General features: G+C 41.7%; 1 pseudogene; it reads right to left on the bottom strand.

Annotated features, from left to right (window-relative positions):
- Positions 1 to 1,127: 1,127 nt before the first annotated feature.
- Positions 1,128 to 3,389, bottom strand: LOC140506987 (E3 ubiquitin-protein ligase SIAH2-like; annotated as a pseudogene).
- Between the last annotated feature and the right edge of the window lie 3,867 nt (positions 3,390 to 7,256).

The raw sequence follows: 7,256 nt of genomic DNA, 5'->3' as shown, positions 1-7,256 counted from the left end.
AATTTATTTTTTCATCTTTATCCTCCTTTTCATATCTCTCATTACAATTGTTCACATGCTTCAATAACATTTTTTTATCACATCGTTTAATTTATAATGACTTCCTCTTTCTATGTATATTTCACAATAAATATTTAATTCTCTAGATTAACAAGTACCATCTTCTCTTATATAATACTTTGCCTATAATGTGTAACAAGTTTTGTTTTCTATTTTTCTCCTGGTTACCTTTTTATGCCTTTCTTGAAACCTGCATTAGAAGATCAGATTTTCTATTGAGTTCTGGTATTTTCATCAGGAAGGTTTGGAAATCTTTTATTTCATTGAACGTCCATCTCCTTGCCTGAAATACTATGCTCAACTTTGCTGGATAATTAATCCTTTGTTGTAGTCCCCACTCCTTTGCCTTATGGAATATTGAATTCTAATTCCTTTGATCTTTTAATGTAGAAACTTCAAGGTCCTGTGTGATGCTGACTGTAGCTCCTCTATATTTGAATTGTTTCTTTCTGGCTGCCTGAACAATTTTCTCCTTCACTTGATAGTTCTGGGATTTGTCAATGATATTCCTTGGTGTTTTTCTTGGGGTCCCTTTCAGTAGGTGAATGGTGGATTCTCTCAATGACTATTTTGCCCCCTGGAATGGGATTTCTGGGCAATTTTCCTTGATGATTTCTGGGATGATATTGTCTAGGCTATTTTTTTCAGCATGATATTCTGGAAGACCAATAATCCTTAGATATTCTCTCCTGCAACTATTTTTCAGATCAGTTGTTTTTCCAATTAGATATTTTGTATTTTTTTGTGTCTTTTCTTTCTTTAGATTCTGTTTGACTGATTCTTGATGTCTCATAGATTCATTACCTTCTACTTGCCCCATCTATTTTTTATCAGATTGTTTCCTTCAGTTAACATTTGCAACTCCTTTTCTATCTGTTCAATTTTTGCTTTTAAGGAGCCATTTTCTCTGGTTAGGTTTTGTATTTCCTTTTCCATTTGTCCTATTGTCTCTTTAAATTCTTCTGTGATTTCTTTTTTCAGATTTTTATATTTTTTTAATTTTTTTTTTACAATTTTAAAAGCAATAATATTTTATTAAAGTGTAAAAGGATGATGCCCTGAGAACTCTACAGTCTGTTAATGCTACAAAGCACATGTCATGTTCAACGGGTTGAAATTTTCACATAGACACTGAGCCGTCCATTCTTGGCAAACTCACGTGCTGTGTTTATATCTAAAATAAGACATTTGTTGTTCAAGATGGCGTCAGCCACCCCATCCTGAATGGAAAGGGTTGTGGCTTCCCAAATCAGCCTTTTCCCTTGACCATTCAGTTCCAGTCGATAAGCAAAGCGTTCTGCTTGCCTCCGGGTCCCAATAAACAGCACAAGGGCAAAGAACTGTGGATAAACCTGGTACTTCTCTTGTCTCTGCAACACCACCATGAAGTGACAGCTGAAACAGAACTGGATCACCACCCAGTTGCAGTGGTTCAGCATGTTTAAGTCATTAACAAAAAAGATGATAGATGATGTTTTCCCCTGAAAAGAAAATGATGTCTTGGTGAGCATCCTGGAGGTGGGACATCAGTTCTACCAGCCATCCCTGCCATTCACAAGAGCTACCAGGGCAAGGACAGGAGTGGAATGGGTCTTCATATTGATCTGTGGCACCCCAGGACAGACTGGACTTCACAACTACTGGCCAATGCTGCCAGGAGCTTAAATAGTATAAACATTTGTTTTCATATTCTGGCTTTTTCATATGATGAGCAGTCGAGGAACATTCCATGGTGGTGTCCTTGCAGGGAAATGGCAGAGCGGAGGCCACTTTTTCCATGCCAGGTTCCTGATGCTAGGGGTCAGGGATCCCTGGCACGTCGGGCAGCGGCTCACCTTCTCGCGGCATGGGTTACACAGCAAGTGGCCGTCCTGGCACTGCAGGATCGGGGGCTGGACATAGCTAAAGCAGACAAGGCACTCGAAGAGTGAAGCCAGTAAGTGGTGCAGGTCAGTGATGGGCTCGCTCTTCCGAGGGCCTGAGATCCCTGGGCGCAGGGCAGCCTCGGAGGAGCCAGGGGCGGCTGCCGAGGTGGCGGCGGGCCGGGAAGCAGCCTCGAACAGGCTGCCGCTCGAGCTCCCCAAACTTGGCGCTGTGGGCGCCGCAGGCGTCTCCTCGTGAAGCTGCCACGGCGGGCTCCGAGGGACCCCCCCACCGCTCGGGGGACCCGATCCGCGACCGAAGAGGAGGCGCCTCCGTGGCGCACCGCCCCCCACCGGGCATGTCCAAGTCCCTGCCGCACCTCGGGTCCCGGCGATGTCTCAGCTCTGCAAAGGCGGCCAACCTGGCCCTGGCGCTGGCAGCCCCGGGCGCGCCTTCCTCCGGTCCGCGTGCGCCCAGGCTCGGCACCCCGGCCCCGGGAAGTACAGACCGCCGCCCCTTCCAGCCTGCTCCCCAGCCTCAGCCCGCACACTAGAGGAACCTCACCTGACTTTTTTCAGATTTTTAAAGTCATTGCTCAGTTTTTCTTCTCTTTCTGTAATTAGGGTTTTACATTCCTTCCTGAGACCTTCCAGGAAAATTCTTTGTGCTTCTGACTAGTTCACATACCCTTCTGAAGTTTCAGATGGGAGTACAGTCTCAATGCTGACCTCTTTGGTATTTTTGTTTTGATCCTTTTCCCCATCGAAAGATTCTATGATCTTTTCTTTTCTAATTTCCTTCTTAATCATGATAATAACCTTTCTTTCCTGGCTTTTAAAGCAGATCTCTGCATCTGTGGCACAGAGAGTTCTGTCCCAAAATTCTTGTGCCTAAAACTAGAGTCTTTGTGTGTTGTGGCCTCTGGTTCTTACAGCTAGAAACTAAAGTGCTGCAGCTTACCTGTTGCTGAGCTGCCTGCTATTGGAAAGCGGAGGTCAGGAAATGTCTCTTTGGGTTTCCCTGTAGTTATCTTGGAGATAGCTCATTAACTACGAGGGAGGTGTAGTCTGGCCACCAGACGTCTCCTCTGCCGAGCTAGACCATAAGCAAGCTTAGGGATTGGTGATTCCCAATAGACATATGCTTATGTCTTTCGGATTTCCCTGGCGTGCTGAGGATGACTATTATCCTGGTGTTGGCAGTTGCTGTCTTCACTCCCCTGGGTCTCAGGGCCTTCTCTCTGTTTGTTGAGGTGGGATTGTCTGGGACAGCTCTGACCCTGCACTGGTTCACTTTGCCCACATCAAGATAAACACTCCTTATCGATCGTTTTAGCCTCACTGACTAAGAGGCTGTTTACCGGTCTGCTGCTCCCGCTGTTCTAGGGTTCTTTCCGGGAAGATATTCTTTGGACATGTAAAGGTCAACAATGGGAGGAAGATTGCCATTACCGATAACTCCGCCATTTTGGATCAATATTTAGAAATTGTTTGGCCCTATTATAAGCCCATGAATTTGGCAGTCTTAGTCAAATGGATGAATATTCACAAAAATATTAATAGCCCAGATTAACAGAAGAAATCAAATACACAAATAACTCCAACACAGAAAAATTAATTGAACAAGCCAGAAACGAACTCGTTATGAAGAAATCTTCAGGGCTAGACTCACTTACTGACAAAGTCTATCAAACATTTAAAGAACAGTTCATTTCAGTACTATATAGAATGCTTGTAAAGACAGGCATAGGAGTTCTAACAAATGCTTTTTATGGTACACATAAGGTGCTGACACATACATCATTGTATTCAAAATGCATTTTTGTTATTGTTATTGTATTTTTGCATCTTAATGGGAAGATGTTTCCCATCCATTGATCGGCCCAGGAGAAGTCCATAAACCGTTTGGAAGACTGAGTCACATGAGTCAAGTCACATGGAGCAGGAAGAGGCAGAGCTAGAGCAGAACTGAGAGGTAATTTAGTCAAAGAAGTCAGAACTGAGGGAGAGGAAGAAAACAGGCAGCTAGCTAGCCTCAGTGACAGAGCTGGCTTGTGATTGGTTCTTAAAAAAAGAGTTGGGCTGTGGGAAGCTTAAGAGAGGGAAGTCTTGGCAATGGTATTGCCCTCTGCATTGTTTTTGTGCATAGTTTTCTTTATTATTGTAATGGATTTGGCTTTCTGGAGTTGGAATGTGGATTTCTAGTGACTCAAAAATTTTTTGGTTCTCTCTTTCATCTGGAGAGTCTGTTGTATTTCTAGATTCAGAATTGTGCACAATTATTTATGAGGGCTGTAGTCACTGTGAATATCGTGCTGGTGCTACAACCAGGAAGAGCCATAACAGAGAAAGAAAATTGTAGGCCAATACCACTAACAAATATAGGTGCAAAAATTTTAAATAAGATATTGGCAAAAGGAGTACAACAAATTTTCACAAGAATAATGCATTTTGATCAGGCAAGATTTTTGTCAGGAATGCATGACATTGAATATTAAGACAACTATCATCATAATTGATCATATCACCAAGAAAACTAATATAAACCATAAGATTATGTCCATAGATGCTGAAAAACTTTTCACAACATACCAATATTCAATATACCACAATATATCATTCTTATTGAAAACACTGGAGAGTTTAGGAACAAATCTAGCTTTTCTTTAAATAATAAGTAGAGGCTAGCTAAAACCATCAGTAAACAGTGCATGCATTGGGTGGATTGGTTGTTGTCCTTTGTCTTAGAAGAGGATCAAATTGACATCACCACTGTAAATTGAAATTTCAGTGTGTCCGACTGTGACTAATCAGACCAATATAAGCTCAGAATGCTCTACCACAGGTTGGGCACAGATAGTCGGTGTGACGAACGTCTCAAATTTGCACATCGTGTGTTTACTTTGTGCTGTCTCAATTCTGCTTTGCTCAAAGAGTACAGCACCTATTCTTATGTGGGCACGTCATGCTGAGCGGTCCTGTGCCAGTGTCTTCCATGTTGCGTAGTCAGATCGAAAGTTCTTGAGAGAGACCTTAAACGTGTCCTTGTATCGTCTCTTCTGGCCACCATGTGATCGCCTGCCCCATGCCAGTTCTCCACAAAATAGTCTTTTGAGAAAGCATACATTTGTCGTTCGAACAATGTGGCCAGCCCATCAGAGTTGCACTCTCTAAAGCATAGTTTGAATACTTGACAGTTCAGCTCGAGCAAGGACTTCAGCGTCTGGTACCTTATCCTGCCAGGTGATCCTCAGAATCTTCCTAAGACAGTTGAGATTGAAACAATTCAGTTTCCTGGCTTTGTGCTTGTAGAATGTCCATATTTCACAAGCATAAAACAAAGAGGTCAGCACAACGGTCCTGTAGACCTTCAATTTGGTAGTCAGTCTAATACTTTTTCTCTCCCAAATTTTTCTTCAGAGCCTCCCAAAAGCTGAGCTGGCTCTGGCAATGCGTACATCAACCTCACTGTCAATGTGTACATTCCTGGAAAGCACAATACCAAAGTAAGTGAACTTATCCACAGCATTCAAAACTTCTCTATTTATTGAAACTGATGGTTCCACGTATGGATGATGTGGTGGTGGCTGATGGAGCACCTGTGTTTTTTTGGTGTTAGTTAATAAGCCAAAATTAGCACAGGCAACAGAGATTTGCTGCAAATTTTGTTGGATCTCACCTTCAGAGGCTGCATTGATTGCACAATCATCTGCAAATAGAAAATCATGCACGAGCACTCCATCCACTTTGATCTTGCCTTGTAGCCTTTTCAAATCAACCTACTTACCATCAGTATGGTAGTTGACCTTGATGCCATGTTCATTCTTATTGAAAGCATATGTCATCATAGCTGAAAATATCATTGCTAAAAAGTATGGGAGCAAGCACACAGCACTGTTTCACTCCATTGATTACTGGGAAGGCACGACAGCTTTGTCCGTTATCCAGAATCCAGGCAAACATGCCATCATAACATTGACTTAAAATATTGACGAACTTCTCTCAGCAACCAAATTTTGAGATAATTTTCCATAAGCCCTCACGAATAGCAGTGTCAAAGGCTTTCGTGAGACCTACAAACGATGTGTACAGATCTCTGTTCTGCTCCTGGCATCTCTCCTGGATTGTAGGGCAGCAAACACCATATCGACTGTTCCTCGACCCTTTCTGAAGCCACACTGGCTCTCAGGTATATGACCATCTTCCAGGTGAAGGACCAGCCTGTTAAGGAGGATTTTACCAAAAATTTTGCCAGCAATGACTAAGAGAGAGATTCCCCTGTGATTGTCGCAGGACAACCTAATCCCTTTACCCTTATAGAGATGGACAATGGAGGCATCCTTGAATTACTGATGGACAATCTCCTCTTGTCATATAACCTGGAAAATTTCAGTCAGATTTTATATGAGCAGTGATCGCCCTACCTTGTAAATATCAGCTGGAATACAATCAGCACCAGATGCTTTGCCACATGAATGAAGCCTAATGACCCTCAAAACCTCTTCTTCAATTGGAAGTTCAGCTAAGGAAGGATTGACTTCAAGCTGAGGTGAACAGTCAATGGCCTCAGCATTGATTGATAATGGTCTGTTAAGAACCCTATGCAAGTGTTCAACCCATGGCTCTAGGATATGCCCTCACTAATCAATGTGGCTTTATCAGCACTGAGCAGTTGTGATGCACCATAGGGTTTTGGTCCATAAATAGCTTTCAGTGAATCATAAAAGCGCTTTGAATTGTTACTATCAGCATAAAACTAAATGCAATAGATATGGGCTAGATGAATTTCCAGAATGATTGGGGGTCAAAAAAGCGTGTCCATTGTAGCAAATATTGTTCAAAATGGTGCTGGAAATATTAGCTTTAACACCAAGAGAAGAAAAAGAAATTGAGGGAATTGTAATAGACAAAGAAGAAACTAAGTTACAACTCTTTGTAGAATATATGATGCTATACTTAGTGAATCCTAGAGAATGAAGTTAAAAAGTATATATTTAAATAAAAAAAATAAGCTTAGAAAAGTGGCAGGATATAAAATTAGCCCCATATACATCATCTTCATTTCTATATATTACTAACAAAGCTCATCAGCAAGAAATAGAAAGGGAAATGCCATTTAAAGTTATTATAGATATTATAAAATACTTAGCAGTCTACCTGACAAAACAAACACAAGAATTATATGAGCAAAACTATATAACCCTTTTCACAAAATAAAGTCACATCTAAATTACTGGAAAAACATCACTTGTTCATGGGCAGGCCAAGAGAACATAATAAAATCGATCAGTCTAACTAACCTAATTCACTTATTCATTACCATGAGAAATTACC

Source organism: Notamacropus eugenii, chromosome 1 (genome assembly GCF_028372415.1).
Source record: "Notamacropus eugenii isolate mMacEug1 chromosome 1, mMacEug1.pri_v2, whole genome shotgun sequence".
Taxonomy (NCBI): domain Eukaryota; kingdom Metazoa; phylum Chordata; class Mammalia; order Diprotodontia; family Macropodidae; genus Notamacropus; species Notamacropus eugenii.
This window is presented reverse-complemented; position numbering and strand designations above follow the sequence as displayed.